The sequence below is a fragment of the Dama dama genome, chromosome 25 (genome assembly GCF_033118175.1).
Source record: "Dama dama isolate Ldn47 chromosome 25, ASM3311817v1, whole genome shotgun sequence".
Taxonomy (NCBI): Eukaryota; Metazoa; Chordata; class Mammalia; order Artiodactyla; family Cervidae; genus Dama; species Dama dama.
This window is the reverse complement of record NC_083705.1, coordinates 50,499,578-50,520,255: the sequence shown is the minus strand read 5'-3', so window position 1 is coordinate 50,520,255 and position 20,678 is coordinate 50,499,578. Positions and strand designations below refer to the sequence as shown.

Genomic DNA, 20,678 nt, shown 5'->3' with positions numbered 1-20,678 from the left:
ATCTTAGGTTAAGTTCTTTATATTAATTTATAGAACATTTATATCCATTGCATTTCAGAGTATGACTCCCATAGTTTTCTAGCTTCACATTTTTGTTAACTTTATCATCAAGAAACATTCCTAATGTTACTGTTATTTGGTAGACCACATATGACATGTGCAGCAGGGATAACATTACCAAATTGGGCAAACAAGTCGAAACTATATTGCATGTGGTCAAGTCTTAAGAGATATTACTGTTCACTCTGCATTACTCTAGGATGTTTAAAAATTATTTGTATTATGTCTTTTGATGTAGAATCATTGCCACAATTCTATCTGTTATTATTTTAAAAAGTAATATGGGAATAACACTTGATCAGGTACTCCTTAGAATTAAGTATATCGCAGATATAAATCATTTTCTTAAGGATACATTTCTCAGTTCCTTGATTTGTATTGTTTCTTTCAGTTCAACCAAAATGCCTTAGCAATCTTAAAATGAATAGTTTGTTCCTATATAATATGCTCATCTACAGGAAGTAAAATACAGATGCAAGTAAAATTTTATACTCCTTTCACTTTTTTCCTAGTACATCAGTGGTTCTGATAATGATCAACTCTATTTTTCTTCATCATAATAACACTCATTGACACTGTCTCATCCATAAACTCATATTATTATCCAGGCTGCATGCTGTAAGTATGTTACCAAGTCTTCCTTTGGAGCATTTGGAATACCCTGGTTTAATTGTCTAAGAAAGTACACAAAAGCAGAACATACAAAGTCACACACAGTATCAGAACTGAGGTTAATATCATTTGGCTAATGTGTCAATGGAAAGTGGGAACCTAATTCACAATTCTGTTCCTTTCATCTTTATAAACCAGCCATTCTTTAGAATTGTGAATCTTTGTTTTCATATGTTTGGGGTTAGGAAAAGAGTAGGGACAGTTCATTATAATCATCTTTAGAGGATGAGGAAAACAGACAATTAAACTAAATATTAAAGTAATTAACGACAAAATCATTGCTTTCAATTCTGAGATCCTTTCTATGCAATTTGAACAGTTTATAGATAAAACTGCCTAGCTAAATGCAGCTTTGGGTATTCTGATTCCTCATCTGATTCACAGTGACTAAATTTTCATTGTTTGGAGCCAGGGTATTTGTGTCCACCACCATAATTTGTGAGGTGTAAAACTGAGACATGCTTTTAATTTGCATTCTTATATCTTCTCAAGCAATGCAGCTTCCTCCCAGGATGTTATTCTTCATTACTCATCATTTTGTCTTTTATGCGTGGAAGTAAAATACTCAATGGGGGAAAAACCTCCATGAAATCAAGTCTTTTATCAACTATTTGGTTATCATATTGGTTTTAGCAGTGGTTTTACTGCAAGACAATTCTGGACTTCTTGCGAAATAGAAGTTTTAAAAAATTTAAACATGGGATATTATAGTGTAATTTTATAGCAAGTCTTGTTTTTTCAACTAGCCTAAGGCTTAGAAGAAAATGGATAAATGAGTTTCTGACTGTTGGTGATTTAACGTACCATCTGGTTGAATGAAAATATTCACAGCATTTTAAAGCCTATGAAACACAAGAGTTTATTCTTTGAAAATTCTATTTAATAGTTACTACACAAATATTTGTCAATATAATTCACATAAAGTAACTTCCATGAGAGTTTTGTGTGTGTGTGTATGTGTGGCCCATTGTCAATTTCCAATAGACACTTGATAAATAAATGTTATTTAAATTGAACTAGTTGGATGGATATTATGAAAGAACAATAGGCTTAGATTATTTTTTTGTAAATTCACACTGTATACTACTTTTTAAAAAAATGTGTCATATAAAGCATACCTTCTCTAACCATCAATTTTTGCATTTATAAATGAGCGATTCTACTGTTCAATTTCCATGGCAGTTTTTGCTCCAAAGTAAAGTTCTAGCTTCATCCCAAGAGTTCCACTTTCAACAATGTGTAGTAGACAATGATGTGAGTCCCCAAGCCTCACCCATAGCCTCTGGCTTCCACACTGTCAAGAGAGAATCTTCCTCTCCTTCTCTTGTTCTAATCCCTGTCAGTGACCTTATGCATTTGGTATCACCACAGAGTGTTTAACAGGTTCATCTCTGCCCCACAGAAGCCATAGAGGAAGCTGACTAATAATTCTCTCTCTTCCTGGATCTTGAGGGGAGTTATTAAAATAGCACTTGTGTTGGAAAGGGAAACATATTTTCAGCTTAGGCAGACTAAAGTAACTAGAATGGAAGGGAAATAGGGTACTTCAGGGATATGAGCCAAAAACAAATATTATGTCAGCTTCCTGAAGATAAGATAAAGTGCATTTTCTGCCTCAGGTTAAGAAGCACATTCTTCCAAATAACCTGAAGTCTACTGGTCCATAGTTCAGGCCCAGGTTAACTTTTTTTTTTTTCCCCATGAAAAGAGTTTACATAAACTACCCTTATAACAACCTACTTTCATGTTTTTATGCCATTACATTTAAATGAAATAGTAAGATGTTACTCAGGCTAAGGTCATTAATTTTAATTTTATTGCATTGTACATGCTGAAAGCATAGAAGTTATGTTAAAAAAGAATACAATTTTAAAGTTAACTCTTTTCATTTCCATGGTATTTACACATACTATGATACTCCAAAAAAGAGTGCACACTCTTTGAAATTGAGGACTTACAATATTTAAACATTTTTTTTCCTTATATGTATGGCAACAGCTGATTTCTTGATTTCTAAAATTTGACAAATAAAATGAAAATTTACCTGGAATGAACCCCTTTCCTAATCTCTCCTTGCTGATGCTTCATTTATTTAATTTATTGATGGCCCAATACTTTCATCACAAACTAGAATAGATTCATGTAGGAAAAACAGAATTATGGAGTCAAGATGATGTATATTTCATTCCAACTGAAAACTGAAAACCATATATATCTATTGGCTTCCCTGGTAGCTCAGCTGGTAAAGAATCTGCCTGTAATGCAGGAGCCCCAGGTTCGATCCCTGGTTTGGGAAGATCCCCTGGAGAAGAAAATGGCAACCCACTCCAGTATTCTTGCCTGGAAAATCCCATGGACAGAGGAGCCTGGTGGGCTATAGTCAGTCCATTGGTCACAAAGAGTTGGACTCAACTGAGCACCTACACACACAGACATACACACATATAATTTATAACTTGCAATGTGTTAAAACTATTATCGTAAAGAAAACAAAGTAAACCCACTTAAACTTTATAAGTTTCTTCTGGTTTACATCTATGTGTAACATCAAGAAATATGAGCTAAGGAAATATCTCATTTTGTGTAAATCAACAATAAGAGAATGTATGAGAAAAACAGACAGCATTGAGCAAGAAACTTGGCTCTTACAAGCCCTTCTTCTTTTTCAGTTGAAGAATTCTGGGGAATTTTAGTGATGGGCAGCTTAGGGCTTGGTTTGCCTATCCTCAGTGAAAACCATGGTCCTGAGAATAAGTAAAGTTTATTTCCAGTTAGTCAGAAAAATATGTGGTTACCAATACCAGATTGAGGACTCTTAGATAAGTAACAAGGAGTCCAAGAACCTTTTCACCTGGCTGATTTTAATTAGCCACACAAATTTTTACATGAAAAATTAACTGAACCACTCTTTAAATAATTTCCAGTAAATGAAGCTATAATAATTTATGTTTCTATGGAAATAGAAATACTTACACAGTTAACCTTTTAACCTAAAACTGACTTGATGGCATATTTCAATAATGGTGTTCTAAACACTGGGAAATAGATTCTCCCAAAGAACTTCAGATTATTATTAGTTTAATTATAAATTTCATCCACTGAATATAATTTAGAGAAAAAAAAACTGCAAAGATCTTTCTTGTTTTCTAAAGCAACAGTAGTATGTTTTATATTATTCATTTTCCCATTTTCTGTTTTATTATTTTTAGGTATTTCACAAATATAGAGTACAATTTATGAGTTTATCACTTTCCATAATAATTTTTGTCTAGCTAAGTAGATTGTAAATTATTTAGGATTATGGGAAAGTTCAATTTTCTTTCCCCACAGAGTAACTTGCTTAGATTTTATATCACAAGAGATGTTTTTATTTATAGATGAGAAATAGGTCATAAAGGAATATGCACTTGGTTATTTTAGTAGTTTACGCAAACTCAAGTTTTTCACAACCATTGAAATATATTAAAATAGTAATAATTTGCACCATTAATCATTCCCATTCATATTAACAGTAAAAGTATTTTTCCCCCTACAGAACTCTTGCTTCTTCAATAGATGAGGTATTGTAAGTGAACTTTAACTGGAACTTTACTTGAAAAAGTCACACCATTCCACTATCAGCAAATACACAATCTGATTAGTTCTGACACTAAGACCTTTCTAGTAATCTAAAGTATGATGTCTCATGCACGTTATTGTTTAACAATCACACTGAAGGTTAAGTAGCAAAAAGAAGATGAGTGTTTCTGGACACCAGCAGTATATCATCAGCAATATTTCTGACAAATATAAGTCATTAGTTTGCCAAAAATTTTAATGAAATCATGATTAATAAATGCATCTCAAAGGTCTGCATCAAAGTCAAGGCATTTGGGTGATAAATGTAAACATGCAGAACTTGCTTTGCCAAAAGCTGTGTGTTTCACTTACACAGCTCCACTGATTGATCTGTCCATTATTCTAATGCATAATTTATCACATCAAGAGAGACAATTCATTATATGCATAGTATAACCAGGGAGTTCCAAACGCCAAAACCTTTAGGAGACTTAAGAGGTTGCCTAGGTACTCAAATTATTTTTTCATTATGAAGTGAAGACTTCAAAAATTAACAAAAATAGCATTTACCAAAACAAAACAAAATCTCAAATGTTTTAATTTACTTAAGAGCATTTGACACATTCTTTCCTCAGGTAACATTTCTACTGCCCTCACTGTTTTCATTCCTTGTGAGGGGTCCATCTATTGTTAAACTTAAATTAATAAGAAATGGGATGGTGTTCCAATCCCTGTCAAGGAAGAATTTTGTGACTGTATTGCTTGAACCATAAACAGCAGTATGTACCATTGCTTCAAAGTTCATTGAATTAAATTATAGATTATGGTATTCCTCTCTCTTTAAAACATGAGTATAGCACATTGGGGTTTCCAATCATTCATTCTTTGATGCAGTCATCCAAAAACCTCTAAGCTACTGTCATATTTTGACTTAATCTAGAACTCAATAAATGAATTTAAGAGATCCTATGAATATCTTATTAGGAAAAAATACATTCTTTTGTTGAAGATAAAAACTGTGGTGATGGATAGGATATTCCTCTGAGTTTTTGATATGTACTTGATTTTTAGAAAGCTAAGAATTTGAATACAACCTTCAGATAAATAAAGAAGGTAGCACTATAGAAATGCCTTTACATTTTAAAACATAAAGGAAGAACAGATGACTGAGCATAGTGATTAGTTGATAGTACCAAAGTTTATGCCCTCAGAGCTCACAATCACTTAACTGTACTTTCTTCCTTCTCATCAGCAGAATTAAAAAAAAAAAAAAAATCCAACAATTAAATTGTGTGTGTGTGTAAGTTAGGGGAAATGCACTTAGAAATATCTAGTTCTGAATTACAACTTTAAAACTATATTTTAAAGTTAAATTAATCTATTGCAATTTGATATACAGAAAAAAATGAGCCCATTTAAAAGGATCAAATGTTTGACATTGTTTTTCTTATGGATAATATGAAAATTAAGTAATTGAAATGAAATATATTTATTTGATAGCAGCACCTAATTTAGTAAGGAAAACTGTCAGAAATTATAACAGGAGACAACCTTGCAGGTTTATATCCACATGATTATGTTTTTGATCTGACTGGCAATATAATCAAAAGAGCGTAATAAACAGTCACAACATTAGAGACCTCCATTTTCTACTCCTAAAACAGTTTTATATCCTGCTCCAAAAACTGCCTGATCAACTTTCATTCAGCCTTCAGTAAATTTAGTGGCTATTTTGGCATAAGGAGATATAGAATCAAAGCATTTTGGAGGCTTCTAGAACTGATTTACAAATCCTAAGTCCTAAAATTTGCATTTTAGTTTGGTTAAGTAACTGCCATTATAACTGCATTACTTTACACTCCAAATAGTCCATTTAACATTATTTGGATAGGGATTATCAATGTGGTGAGATAAAAGTCTAAATATTTCACATATTTTACTTTAATATATTCTATTTGCATCTACAAATGTTTATTTAGCTTTTCAGTTCATATAATTACTATCTCTCCTGCTCTTTGGCTCAATCACCTGTGCCCTTTCAGGCCCATATCACCAGAACACCGACTTCTGAGAGGAGCTATTTTATCCCTCATAAACATATTTGTTGGCTGTGTCCCTAAATGATTCTGTAAACCATTTCAGAGTGTGAGAGAAAAGGACTTGTCTCACCTACAGCTTTTTTCATAATGTTATGGACTGAATATTGGTGTCTCCCCCAAAATTCATATGTTGAAAACCTAGCCCCAATGTGATGATATTTGGAGGTGGTGCTTTTAGAAGATAATTAGACAATGAGGGTGGAACCCTCATGAATGGAATTAGTGTCCTTATAAGAGGAGACCAGAGAGGTAGCTTGCTTTCTGTCATGGGAAGACACAGCAGTAAGATGGTTGTTGGCAACCAGGAAGAGTTCCCACTAGACACTGAACCAGACTGCACCTTGATCTTGGAATTCCCAGCCTGCAGAATTGTGAAAAAAAAAAAAAAAAAAATTTCTGTGTTGATAAGCCACCCAGTTTATGGTATTTTACTACAGCAGTTTTATTATAGCAGCATAAGCTAAGTCAGTAATATCTGCTGGAATTTTAAATAAGACAGTCAATTTGCTATCAGTTTGCCTTTAAAAGTATTTGTTTATTTGTACTTATTAACACTGATCTTATTTTTTTAATATATTTATTTGCCTGTTTTTAATCAACAGATGCTTTCAATTTGAATCAACCAAACTATTTAACTGATAAACTATTTCTGAAGGGATCAAAAACGTGTATGTCATCAAATACTGTGGAGTGAGAAAGTGCACAGAGGTGTCATATCCCTAGGGTAAAATCTCATCCTGCTCTCCACTGAGCAGCCCTGAGTAATGATCCACTCTCTTTAAACTCCAGTGTCCCATAAAATCAGAGGTTAATTTTACCATCTCATCTCTAAGATAACTTATGAAGTGGCTGATGTATAGGGAAAAAATAGCTAATATAACCTTCAAGTAATATTTGAAGTACCATTACTGTATCCAAAATTCATAGAACATCTGTCTTTACTTTCTAAAAGAAGTATAATACAATTCTGAAAATAAATAGAACAAATTAAAGACTAGAAATAGTTCCTTCTCAATACTTACTGTGCTAACAATAACCAGAAAGCAAAGAGGACAGTTGATAAGAGAATCTTATTGATTTTTCTCCCAAATTACGTTAGGCAGATTCTGTTCATCCACTCTCTTAAATGGATATGAATATGAATTCCCAGAGGTATCTTTAACGAGATTTCAGGGAAAGGTTTCCATATCACTGCACTAACAGGTTTTGCATGTAGTTGACAGCTTTGGCACATAAATTATATAAAATTTTATTGATGTGTTAAAAAAACATGCCATTTACACAAAATAAAGCAAAGCTAACATTTATTTTACATGCAACAGAAAATAAGAAACATTTGCCCTGAACCAAATGTTAGTTTCACTAGAAAAATACTTGTTTGTTTGATTTTGTTTTATTTTTGTATGTATGCTTTGCAACAGTAACAAGCAAATGAAATAAATGTGAAATTTCAGTAATTATGAAATAGGAACTCATATATGTCTGTAAAATAGATTATTTGGATGAGCAGTTTAAAGTTAAAGCAGAAAAGTAAACAGAATATGACAAGACCTGAGTACCAGTTCTCAGTCTGTCATTAACCGTATTTCTTATGTGAATTGAATAGTTTCTTTAGTGTTGGGTTCCTTATTGTTAAAAATAAGGTTTTTCAAAGGCTACTGCTAACTATAAAATGCTATAGTACCATCGTAATTTGAAAACGAATGAAATCGTACTGCCAATAAAGAATAATTTACATAGGAAATAGCTTAACACAGGGAGCATCTTGTTCACAAAATGTTCCTGTATTTGTTGCCATCTCCCATTTGCTTTTCAGTGATTTAGTCAAACATGATTCATGCACTTATCTAAAATGTTATGATCAGTGCATTTTATAAAGCAAAACAAAACAACAACAACAACACCAGAAACATTCTTCAATGAATTGCTCATGAAAGCAAATCAGAAATCCACATTTCTGACAGACCAATGGTATCATGTACTTCACACATTGAATGAATCACTTTCATAAAATCAGCTCAGTAAGCTTTCAAATTGGTAAGGAAATGTCTTCAGCTAATCCCAGGAAGAGCACATGGCTATAGGACAACAGAATATGCATTTCCAAAAAATAGTTGGGGGAGGGGGAAGTCTTGATATTGGCCATTGTCATGCAATAAAACCAAAGCCTAGTTTTCAACGCATCAAGAACCGAGGAAGAGATGGTGAAAGAGGTAAGCTTTGCCATGAAGTAGCACACACATGACTCAGTTAGAGAAGCAGAGGCTGTGTTGTTGATTGCTCTTATCATGCTCTTAGATTGCTCTGCAAAATACTACAGTTAATGGGCTTGGGAGGAATGATACGCAGAGAATCAACTGTTTTACCCAAAATGCCAAGGGCTAGATATAGGTAGAGATGAGTGTAAAGGCATGTGGTTCATATGACTTCTTAATTACACGTGACACATTTTTCCTGTTAAAGCAATGACATGGACAATTGTATATCTGCATATTTTACATTCAAATAAAACCAGTTCTGTCATCTGCAAAGGTGGTTTTTTAAAACACAAGTGGTACATCTTCTAACTTGAAGATTAGAAACATGATAAAACTATCACCATACTTAATTGAAGAAAGAAGAGAAGCAAAAGAAAAGGGAGAAAGGGAAATTTATACCCAACTGAATGCAGCATTCCAGAGAATAGCAAAGAAAAATAAGAAATCCATCTTAAATGAAGCATCCAAAGAAATCAAGAAAAACAATAGAATGGGAAAGACTAGAGATCGCTTCAAGAAAACTGGAAATGTCAAGGGAACATTTCATGCAGGATGGGCATGATAAAGTACAGAAATGACACGGACCTAACAGAAGCAGAAGAGATTAAGAAGAAGTGGCAAGAATATACAGAAGAACTATACTAAAAACGTCTTGAAAACCCAAATAACCACAATGGTGTGGTCACTCACCTAGAGCCAGACATCTTAGAGTGTGGAGTCAAGTGGGCCTTATAAACATTTACTATAAACAAAGCTAGTGGAAGTGTCAGAATTCCAGCTGAACTTCTTAAAATCCTTCTTAAAAAGGATGATGTTGTGAAAGTGCTGCACTCAATGTCAGCAATTTGAAAAACTCAGCAGTGAACACAGAACTGGAAAAGATCAGTTTTCATTCCAATCCCAAAGAAGGGCAATGCCAAAGAGTGTTCAAACTAAAATAAAATTCCACTCATTTCACATGCCAGCAAGGTTATACTCAAAATCTTTCTAGCTAGGCTTCAGCAGTATGTTAACCAAGAATTTCCAAATGTAAAACTGGGTTTAGAAAAGGCAGAGGAACTAGAGATCAAATTACCAACAGCTGTGGGATCATAGAGATGCAAGGAAATTCCATAAAACCATCTAATTCTGTTTCATTGACTATGCTAAAGCCTCTGACTGTGTGGATCACAACAAACTGTGGAAAACTCTTAAAGAAATGGGGATATCAGACCACTTTACCTGTTTCTTGAGAAATCTGTATGCAGGTTAAGAAGCAACAGTTAGCACCATACTTGGAACAATGGACCAGTTCAAAATTGGGAAAGGAGTATGTCAAAGCTGTATATTGTCACAGTTATTTAACTTTTATGCAGAGTACATCATTTCAAATTGCTGGGCTAGATGAATCACAAGCTGGAATCAAGATTGCTGGGAGAAATATCAACAACCTCAGATATGCAGATGACACTACACTAATGACAGAAAGTAAAGAAGAACTAAAGAACCTCTTGATTAGGGTGAAAAAGAAGAGAGTGAAAAAACTGGTTTAAAACTCAACATTCAAAAAACTAAGATCATGGCATCAAGTCCCATCACTTCATGGCAAATAGAAGGAGAAAAGTGGAAGTAGTGACAGATTTTCTTTTCTCTGTCACCAAAATCACTGTGGATGGTGACTGAAGCCATGAAATTAAGAAAAAGTTTGCTCTTTGGAAGGAAAGCTAAGACAAACCCAGACAACAGAGTTATCAATTTGCTGACAATAATATATAACCAGTGTTATAGTTTTTCCACTATGGATGTGAGAGTTGGACCATAAAGAAGGCTGACAACCAAAGAACTGATGCTTTCAAATTGTGGTACTGGGGAAGACTCTTGAGAGTCTCTTGGACAGCAAGGGGATCAAACAAGTAAATCACTGGAAGGACAGATGTTGAAGCTGAAACTGCAATACTTTGGCCACCTGATGCGAAGAGTTTATTCATTAGGAAAGGCTCTGGGTCTGGGAAAGGTTGAAGACAAAGAAGAAGGGGGCAGCAGAGGATTAGATGCTTAGATAGCATCACCGACTCAATGGATATGAATTTTAGCAAACTCCGAGTGACAGTAAAGAGCAGGGAAGCCTGGCACGTTTCCATGAGGTTGCAGCGAAGTTCCAAAGAGTCGGACACAACTTGGTGACTGAACAGCAACAACAAATTTTTAATTGAACAGAGATAGGACAGCATTGACAATCTTTCATTTTAAACCTATAGATAATAATATAGGTATAATTTTGAAATTTTTGCACTATCTCATGAGTGGATATTCTTTGATTTTAGGTAAAAAATTAATGATGGTTTGCTCAATGAGCCAAGGAACAGGCAAGATTATAGTTTTGATTTTATCTGTACTGAAAAACTGTTTATCAGTTATCTTAAGGATAAATTGTGGACAAAAATGGAAACGCCAAATAGTAAAACAATGGATTAGTTATACGATAAAAGAATATACCTACTCTTTAAAAGTATCACCATTGAAAAGTTCATTGAAGTAAATATTCCTTTGCAGTTTCCACCAATATGCCTTACTTGTCAATCACTGAGAAAAAGGAATTTAAATATGTGATAATCACTACTACATCAATATTTTCAGAGTCATATTTAGAACTGGTACTGATAATCACAGCAAGTTAACTTTAGGAACAACTAACTACCAAGTTCACTTATTACCCAACTATCTGCCCATTACTTCCATATACTGTATTTCATATGGAGAAGCATCACACTTGCAAGACAAACCTTGTCTGCTGTAAAATAATTATTGACCTTCTTTGTGTTTTGAGTATTACATCTTGTTGCTTTAGAATTAGATAATTGGGACCAATAGTGATATTTTGTGATAAAGAGATCTTGAAGCTACGTTAAGAACAATAACTTATTTGCATGTATGTACTATCTGGGGCTTCCCTGGTGGCTCAGATGGTAAAGAATCTGCCTGCAATGAAGGAGACCCAGGATTTTTTTTTTTCTTTTTTTTTTCCATTTATTTTTATTAGTTGGAGGCTAATTACTTTACAACATTGTAGTGGTTTTTGCCATACATTGACATCAATCAGCCTTGGATTTACATGTGTTCCCCATCCCGATCCCTCCGCCCGCCTCCCTCTCCACCCAATCCCTCTGGGTCTTCCCAGTGCACCAGCCCCGAGCACTTGTCTCGTGCATCCCACCTGGGCTGGTGATCTGTTTCACCATAGATAGTATACATGCTGTTCTTTTGAAATATCCCACCCTCACCTTCTCACACAGAGTCCAAAAGTCTGTTCTGTATTTCTGTGTCTCTTTTTCTGTTTTGCATATAGGGTTATCGTTACCATCTTTCTAAATTCCATATATATGTGTTAGTATGCTGTAATGTTCTTTATCTTTCTGGCTTACTTCACTCTGTATAATGGGCTCCAGTTTCATCCATCTCATTAGAACTGATTCAAATGAATTCTTTTTAATGGCTGAGTAATATTCCATGGTGTATATGTACCACAGCTTCCTTATCCATTCATCTGCTGATGGGCATCTAGGTTGCTTCCATGTCTTGGCTATTATAAACAGTGCTGCGATGAACATTGGGGTGCAAGTGTCTCTTTCAGATCTGGTTTCCTCAGTGTGTATGCCCAGGAATGGGATTGCTGGGTCATATGGCAGTTCTATTTCCAGTTTTTTAAGGAATCTCCACACTGTTCTCCATAGTGGCTGTACTAGTTTGCATTCCCACCAACAGTGTAAGAGAGTTCCCTTTTCTCCACACCCTCTCCAGCATTTATTGCTTGTAGACTTTTGGATAGCAGCCATCCTGACTGGCGTGTAATGGTACCTCATTGTGGTTTTGATTTGCATTTCTCTGATAATGAGTGATGTTGAACATCTTTTCATGTGTTTGCTAGCCATCTGCATGTTTTCTTTGGAGAAATGTCTGTTTAGTTCTTTGGCCCATTTTTTGATTGGGTCATTTATTTTTCTGGAATTGAGGTGCAGGAGCTGCTTGTATATTTTTGAGATTAATCCTTTGTCTGTTGCTTCATTTGCTATTATTTTCTCCCATTCTGAGGGCTGTCTTTTCACCTTACTTATAGTTTCCTTTGTTGTGCAAAAGCTTTTAAGTTTCATTAGGTCCCATTTGTTTATTTTTGCTTTTATTTCCAATATTCTGGGAGGTGGGTCATAGAGGATCCTGCTGTTATTTATGTCAGAGGGTGTTTTGCCTATGTTCTCCTCTAGGAGTTTTATAGTTTCTGGTCTTACATTTAGACCTTTAATCCATTTTGAGTTTATTTTTGTGTATGGTGTTAGAAGGTGTTCTAGTTTCATTCTTTTACAAGTGGTTGACCAATTTTCCCAGCACCACTTGTTAAAGAGGTTGTCTTTTTTCCATTGTATATCCTTGCCTCCTTTGTCGAAGATAAGATGTCCATAGGTATGTGGATATATCTCTGGTCTTTCAATTCTGTTCCATTGATCTATATTTCTGAGGAGACCCAGGTTTGATCCTTGGGTTAGGAAGATCCCCTGGAGAAGGGAATGGCAACCAACCCCAGTATTCTTGCCTGGTGAATCCCACGCTTAGAGGGGCCTGATGGGCTACATCCCATGGGGTCGTAAAGAGTCAGACACCACTGAGTGACTAACACTTTTTCACTAATTGTGAAAAATGTGAAAATTAATGTGTCACAAATGCATTGTTTCATTTATTCATCACCAAAATCATGCAAGGTAATAAAATAGGTTTTGGTCATATCCACTTCACAGATTAGGAAGCTAATTCATTATAGGCTTATAATCCCCAAATCTAAAATCTGTATGTAATGAGTACAGACAAGTATTTATACCTGTGGTTTTCTCCATTCCTCTGACACTCCTCCCACCCATGACAACATAAAATCACCTGGGATGTTCTGCATATGTAAAACATCATCAGATCCCTGAAGGCAAGGCCTAGGGACGAGGATTTACTTAACCTTATAGAGGTGATTTTTGGGTTTCCCAGGTGGCTCAGATGGTAATGTGTCTGCCTGCGATGTGGGAGACCTGGGTTTGATCCCTGGGTCAGGAAGATCCCCTGGAGAAGGAAATGGTAACCCACTCCAGTACTCTTGGCGTGGAGAATTCCAGGGACAAAGGAACCTCACGGGCTACAGTCAATGGGGTTGCAAAGAGATGGACATGACTGAGCAACTTCACTTCACTTCACTATAGAGGTGATTCTTAATAACATGGTCAAGATTACAGCTTTATATCAAGTATTCTGACTCTAAATTTACTTTATTTTCTAGTCTCCCACAATGGCTTTGATAAACAACCCCTGAATATAAAATCAGCCTAACTAGAACAAATAGCCAGCCTTTGACATAGGATAACATAATGGTTCACATCACAAATTTTAGACCCAGAAAATCTGGATATGAACTACAGCACAGTAGAAAATATTTGCAAACCATATACTGGATAAGGGGTTAATATTTAAAATATATAAAGAACTCATACAGCTCTGTAACAAGAAAACAACAATAAATTTCAAAAATGAGCTGAGGAACTGATAGATATTTTTTCCAAGAATACATCCAAATGGCTAAAAGGTACATGAAAAGATATCCAACATCACTAATCATAAAGGCAATGCAAATCAAAACCACAATGAGTTATCACCTCTCATCTGTTAGAATGGCTTTCCTGAGGAAGACAACAGAGAACAAATGCTGACAAGGAAGTACAGAGAACTGTCATACACTGTTGGTGAGAATGTAAATTGGTGCAGCCACTATGGAAAAAAACAATATGGAGGTTCCTGAGCATGTCCAGACTGTATATTGTCATGCTTCTTATTTAACTTATATGGTGTGATCACTCACCTAGAGCCAGACATCCTGGAATGTGAAGTTAAGTGGACCTTAGGAAGCATCACTACGAACAAAGCTAGTGGAGGTGATGGAACTCCAGTTGAGCTATTTCAAATTGTAAAAGATGATGCTGTGAAAGTGCTGCACTCAATATGCCAGAAAATTTGGAAAACACAGCAGTGGCCACAGCACTGGAAAAGGTCAGTTTTCATTCCAATCCCAAAGAAAGGCAATGACAAAGAATGCTCAAACTACCACACAAATGCACTCATCTCATATGCTAGTAAAGTGATGCTTAAAATTCTCCAAGCCAGGCTTCAGCCATACGTGAACCATGAACTTCCAGATAATTCAAGCTGGTCTTAGAAACTGCAGAGGAACCAGAGATCAAATTGTCAACATTCACTGGATCATTGAAAAAACAAGAGAGTTCTAGAAAAACATCTATTTCTGCTTTATTGACTATGCCAAAGTCTTTGACTGTGTGGATCACAATAAACTGGAAAATTCTGAGATGGGAATAGCAGACCACCTGACCTGCCTCTTGAGAAATCTATATGCAGGTCAGGAAGCAACAGTTAGAACTGGACATGGAACAACAGACTGGTTCCAAATAGGAAAAGGAGTACGTCAAGGCTGTATATTGTCACCCTGCTTATTTAGCTTGAATGCAGAATACATCACGAGAAATGCTGGGCTGGAGGAAGCACAAGCTGGAATCAAGGCTGCTGGGAGAAATATCAATAATCTCAGATATGCAGATGACACCACCCTTATGGCAGAAAGTAAAGAAGAACCAAAGAGCCCCTTGATGAAAGTGAAAGAGGAGAGTAAAAAAGTTGCCTTAAAGCTCAACATTCAGAAAACTAAGATCATGACATCTGGTCCCATCACTTCATGGCAAATAGATGCAGAAACAATGGAAACAGTGGCTGACTTTATTTTTCTGGGCTCCAAAATCACTGCAGATGGTGACTGCAGCCATGAAATTAAAAGACACTTACTCCTTGGAAGGAAAGTTATGACCAACTTAGCATATTAAAAAGCAGAAACATCACTTTGCCAACAAAGATCTGTCTAGTCAAGGCTATGGTTTTTCCAGTGGTCATGTATGAATGTGACAGTTGAACTATAATGAAAGCTGAGCACAGAAGAATTGATGCTTTTGAACTGTGGTGTTGGGGAAGACTCGAGAGTCCCTTGGACTGCAAGGAGATCCAACCAGTCCATCCTAAAGGGAGATCAGTCCTGGGTGTTCATTGGAAAGACTGATGTTGAAGCTGAAACTCCAATACTTTGGCCACCTGATGCGAACAGCTGACTCATTGGACAAGACACTGATGCTGAGAAAGATTGAGGGTAGAAAGAGAAGGGGATGACAGAAGATGAGATGGTTGGATGGCATCACCAACTCAATGGACATGGGTTTGGGCGGATTCTGGGAGTTGGTGATAGACAGGGAGGCCTGGCGTGCTCTGGTTCATGGTGTCAAACAGTCGGACACGACTGAGTGACTGAACTGAACTGCACTGAACTGAAGAGTACATCATGAGAAATTTTGGGCTGGATGTTGTACAAGCTGGAGTCAATATTGCAGAGAGAAATATCAATAACCTCAGATATGCAGATGACACCACCCTCATGGCAGAAAGTGAAGAGGAACTAAAGAGCCTCTTGATGAAAGTGAAAGAGGAGAGTGAAAAAGCTGGCTTAAACTCAACTTTCAAAGAAAGAAGGCATCTAGTCCCAGTACTTCATGGCAAATAGATGGGAAATCAATGGAAACACTGAGAGGTTTTATTTTCTTGGGCTGCAAAGTCATTGCAGATGGTGACTGTGGCCCTGAAATCAAAAGACACTTGCTCTTTGGAAGAAAAGCTATGACCAACCTAGATAGCATAGTAAAAAGCAGAGATATTACTTTGCCAACAACGGTCTGTCTAGTCAAATCTATGGTTTATCCAATAATCACGTATAGATGTGAGAGGTGGACCATAAGGAAAACTGAGCACTGAAGAATTGGAGCTTTTGAACTGTGGTATTGGAGAAGACTTTTGAGCATCCTTTATACTGCAAGGAGACCCAATCAGTCAATCCTAAAGGAAATCAGTCCTGAATATTGATTGGAAGGACTGATGCTGAAGCTGAAGGCTCAATACTTTGGCCACCCGATGCAAAGAGCCAACTCATTAGAAAAGACACTGATGCTGGGAAAGATTCAAGGTGGGAGGAGAAAGGGACGACAGAGAACGACATGGTTGGATGGCATCACCGACTCAATGGATATGAGTTTGAGCAAGTTCTGGGAGTTAGTGAAAGACAGGGAAGCCTGGTGTACTGCAGTCCATGGGGTTGCAAAGAGTTGGAAATGAGCAACTGAACAACAACAAAAAATTAAAAAGGGAACTACAATATGACCCAAGCCCCACTTTAAGTACATCCTCCAAAGAAATGAAAATATGATATTGAAGAAATATATGTACTCCCATTTTTACTATAGAATTATTCACGAGAACCAAGATGTGGAAACAATCCAAATGTGAATGTCTAAGAAAAATGGACTTTATACATACATCTGAATATTACTGAGCCATGAGAAGGAAGGAAATACTACCATTTGGGACAACATGGGTGGATCTTATAGGCACTATGCTAAAAGAATAAGCCAAAGAGAGAAAGATAAATACTGAGAGGTATGTCTTATACATGGAAACTAAAAAATTAACCAAACTCACAGAAAAAGTGGATTAGAAAAGTCGTTGTCAGGGACTAATACGTAGTGGGGATAGGGAGATGTTGTTTAAAAAGATACAAATTGTTACCTATAAGATAAATAAGTTCTGAAGATCTAATATATAGCATGCATTAAATGGCTATAGTTGTTAACACTGTATTGCGTAATTGAAATTTGCTGAAAGAAAAACTTAAATGTTCTCACTGAAAGTGTGCATGCACACACACACACACACACACACGTAAGGTAATGGATGTGTTAACTAACTAAATGATAGGTATCTTTTCATATGCATATGTATACCAAACCATCATCATGTATACTTAAAAAAGCCTTCAACTATACTACTTCAGCTATGCCTCAATAATAACAAAAAAATAATATTTAGAAAACTAGCAAATAAACAAACAAAACACGAGACAAAAGATGGAGTTAATATCATCAGAACTCCTTGTAAAGCACTCAGAATCTGGTTTTTCTTTACACTTTAAAACTGAATTAACCAGCACAATTGTAAATCCTCATTATTACTTTTACTTAGAAAATTATCCAGATATTTTAAGTAGTCACCATTTAGGATAAAATTAGTTTTAGAACCAAAGCAAAATTAGTCCTGTTCAATCAGAAACACATCCTTAGGCTTCTGCAAGAGTGCAATAAAATTTCCTGAATTTAAAATTACATACAATTTAAAAATTAAGAAATGAGATAAATGACCTATTACATACTGTCAGTAGGAGGATACATGAATAAATAAATAATATTGAATAACACTAAAAGGACTCTACACAACATTCAAATATATTTGCATACCCATGTATGTTATTGAAAGAATAGCAAGAAATTAGGAGCAAAAATGATAGGATTTAGTAGTCATCTAACAAGACTTCCAGAAACAAGGAAATGAAGAAATATAGTGGCAATATTTGAAAAGGACATTGCTTAGAAATTTCCAGAATTACAGAAAAGCAAAAGTTTTCATATTTGAAACAAGATCTAATTTGTGAGCAGAAAAAATAAAAAGCAATTTTGCCTACAGAAATCCTGATGAAACTTCATAAAACAAAGAATAAAGAACATTACGCTTACCAATGTATAGCTTTATTTAAAAAAAATAAACAGAGTATCATTAAGGGATAATTGAAATGCATATAGTCACACAGCAGCAAACAAACAAAAAACATCAAAGCATAAACTACAAAACAAAATGGTAGTTTAGTTCAGTTAAGTACCTCACTCGTGTCCGACTCTTTGCAACCCCATGGACTGCAGCACACCAGGCTTCCCCATCCATCGGCAACTCCCGGAGTTTACTCACACTCATGTCCATTGAGTCAGTGATGCCATCCAGCCATCTCATCCTGTCATCCCCTTCTCTTCCTGCCCTCAATCTTTCCCAGCATCAAGGTCTTTCCCAATGAATCAGTTCTTTGCATCAGATGGCCAAAGTATTAGAGTGTCAGCTTTAGCGTCAGTCCTTCCAATGAATATTCAGGACTGATATCCTTTAGGATGGACTGGTGGGATCTCCTTGCAGTCCAAGGCACTCTCAAGAATATCCTCAACACCATTGTTCAAAAGCATCAATTCTTCAGTGCCAAGCTTTCTTTATAGTCCAACTCTCACATCCATACATGACTACTGACAAAACCATACCTCTGACTAGACAGACCATTGTTAGCAAAGTAATGTCTCTGCTTTTTAATATGCTGATTAGGTTTGTTATAACTTTTCTTCCAAGGATCAAACGTCTTTTAATTTCATGGCTGCAGTCATCATCTGCAGTCAGTGATTTTGGAGCCCCAAAATATAAAGTCTGTCACTGTTTCCATTCTTTCCCCATCTGCTTGCCATGAAGTGATGGAACCTGAACTGGACATGAACAGGCTAGTTCCAAATAGGAAAAGGAGTACGTCAAGGCTGTATATTGTCACCCTGCTTATTTAACTTCTATGCAGAGTACATCATGAGAAATGCTGGGCTGGATGAAGCACAAGCTGGAAACAAGATTGCTGGGAGAAATATCAGTAACCTCAGATATGATGATGACACCACCCTTATGGCAGAAAGTGAAGAAGACCTAAAAACTCTCTTGATGAAAGTGAAAGAGGAGAGTGAAAAAGTTGGCTTAAAGCTCAGCATTCAGAAAACAAAGATCACGGCATCTGGTCCCATCACTTTCATGGCAAATAGATGGGAAAACTGTGGCTGACTTTATTTTTCTGGGCTCCAAAATCACTGCAGATGGTGACTACAGCTATGAAATTAAAAGATGTTTACTCCTTAGAAGAAAAGTTATAACCAATGCAGACAGCATACTAAAAAGCAGAGACATTACTTTGCCAACAAATGTCCATCTAGTCAAGGCTATGGTTTTTCCAGTAGTCAAGTATGGATGTGATAGTTGGACTATAAAAAAAGCTGAGTGCCAAAGAATTGATGCTTTTGAACTGTGGTGTTGGAGAAGACTCTTGAGTTCCTTGGACAGCAAGGAGATCCAACCAGTTCATACTAAAGTCCAATGAATTTATTCATTCCAATGAATGTTCATTGGAAGGACAGATTTTAAAGCTAAAATTGCAATACTTTGGCCACCTGATGTGAAGAGCTGATTAATTTGAAAAGACCCTGATGCTGGGAAAGATTGAAGGCGAGAGGAGAAGGCGACGACAAAGGATGAAATGGTTGGATGGCATCACCGACTCGATGGACATGAGTCTGAGTAATCTCTGGGAGTTGGTGAAGGACGGGGAGGCCTGGCGTGCTGTAGCTCATGGGATCGCAAGGAGTCAGACACGACTAAGCAACTGAACTGAATTGAACTGAACTGATAGAAGCTGATGCCATGATCTTAGTTTTCTGAACGTTGATTTTTAAGCTAACTTTTTCAGTCTCCTCTTTCACTTTCATCAAGAGGGTTTTTAGGTCTTCTTCACTTTCTGCCATCAGAGTGGTGTCATCTGCATATCTGAGGTTGTGATATTTCTCCCTGCAATCTTGATTCCAGCTTGTGCTTCATCCAGCCCAGCGTTTCTCATGATTTACTCTGCATAGAAGTTAAATAAGCAGGGTGACAATATACAGCCTTGACGTACTCCTTTTCCTATTTGGAACCAGTTTGTTGTTTTATCTCCAGTTCTAATTGTTGCTTCTTGACCTGCATACAGATTTCTCAAGAGGCAGGTCAAGTGGTCTGCTATTCCTATCTCTTTCAGAATTTTCCACAGTTTATTTTCATCCGCACAGTCAAAGGCTTTGGCATAGTCAATAAAGCAGAGAAAGATGTTTCTCTGGAACTCTCTTGCAAAGAATGATCCAGAGGATATTGGCAATTTGATTTTTGGTTCCTCTGCCTTTTCTATAACCAGTTAGTACATCTGGGAGTTCACGGTTCACGTATTCCTGAAGCCTGACTTGGAGAATATTGAGCTTCCTAAGGACCA

General features: G+C 36.2%; 1 non-coding gene and 1 pseudogene across 1 annotated transcript; one reads left to right on the top strand and one right to left on the bottom strand.

The window, feature by feature from the left end:
• The window catches only part of LOC133046622 (large ribosomal subunit protein eL8-like), a 94,564-nt pseudogene that overhangs the window by 39,954 nt on the left and 33,932 nt on the right, over positions 1–20,678 (bottom strand).
• TRNAY-GUA (transfer RNA tyrosine (anticodon GUA)) lies at positions 2,957–3,028 on the top strand. Its single transcript has one exon. It is a non-coding gene; the product is annotated as a tRNA-Tyr (tRNA).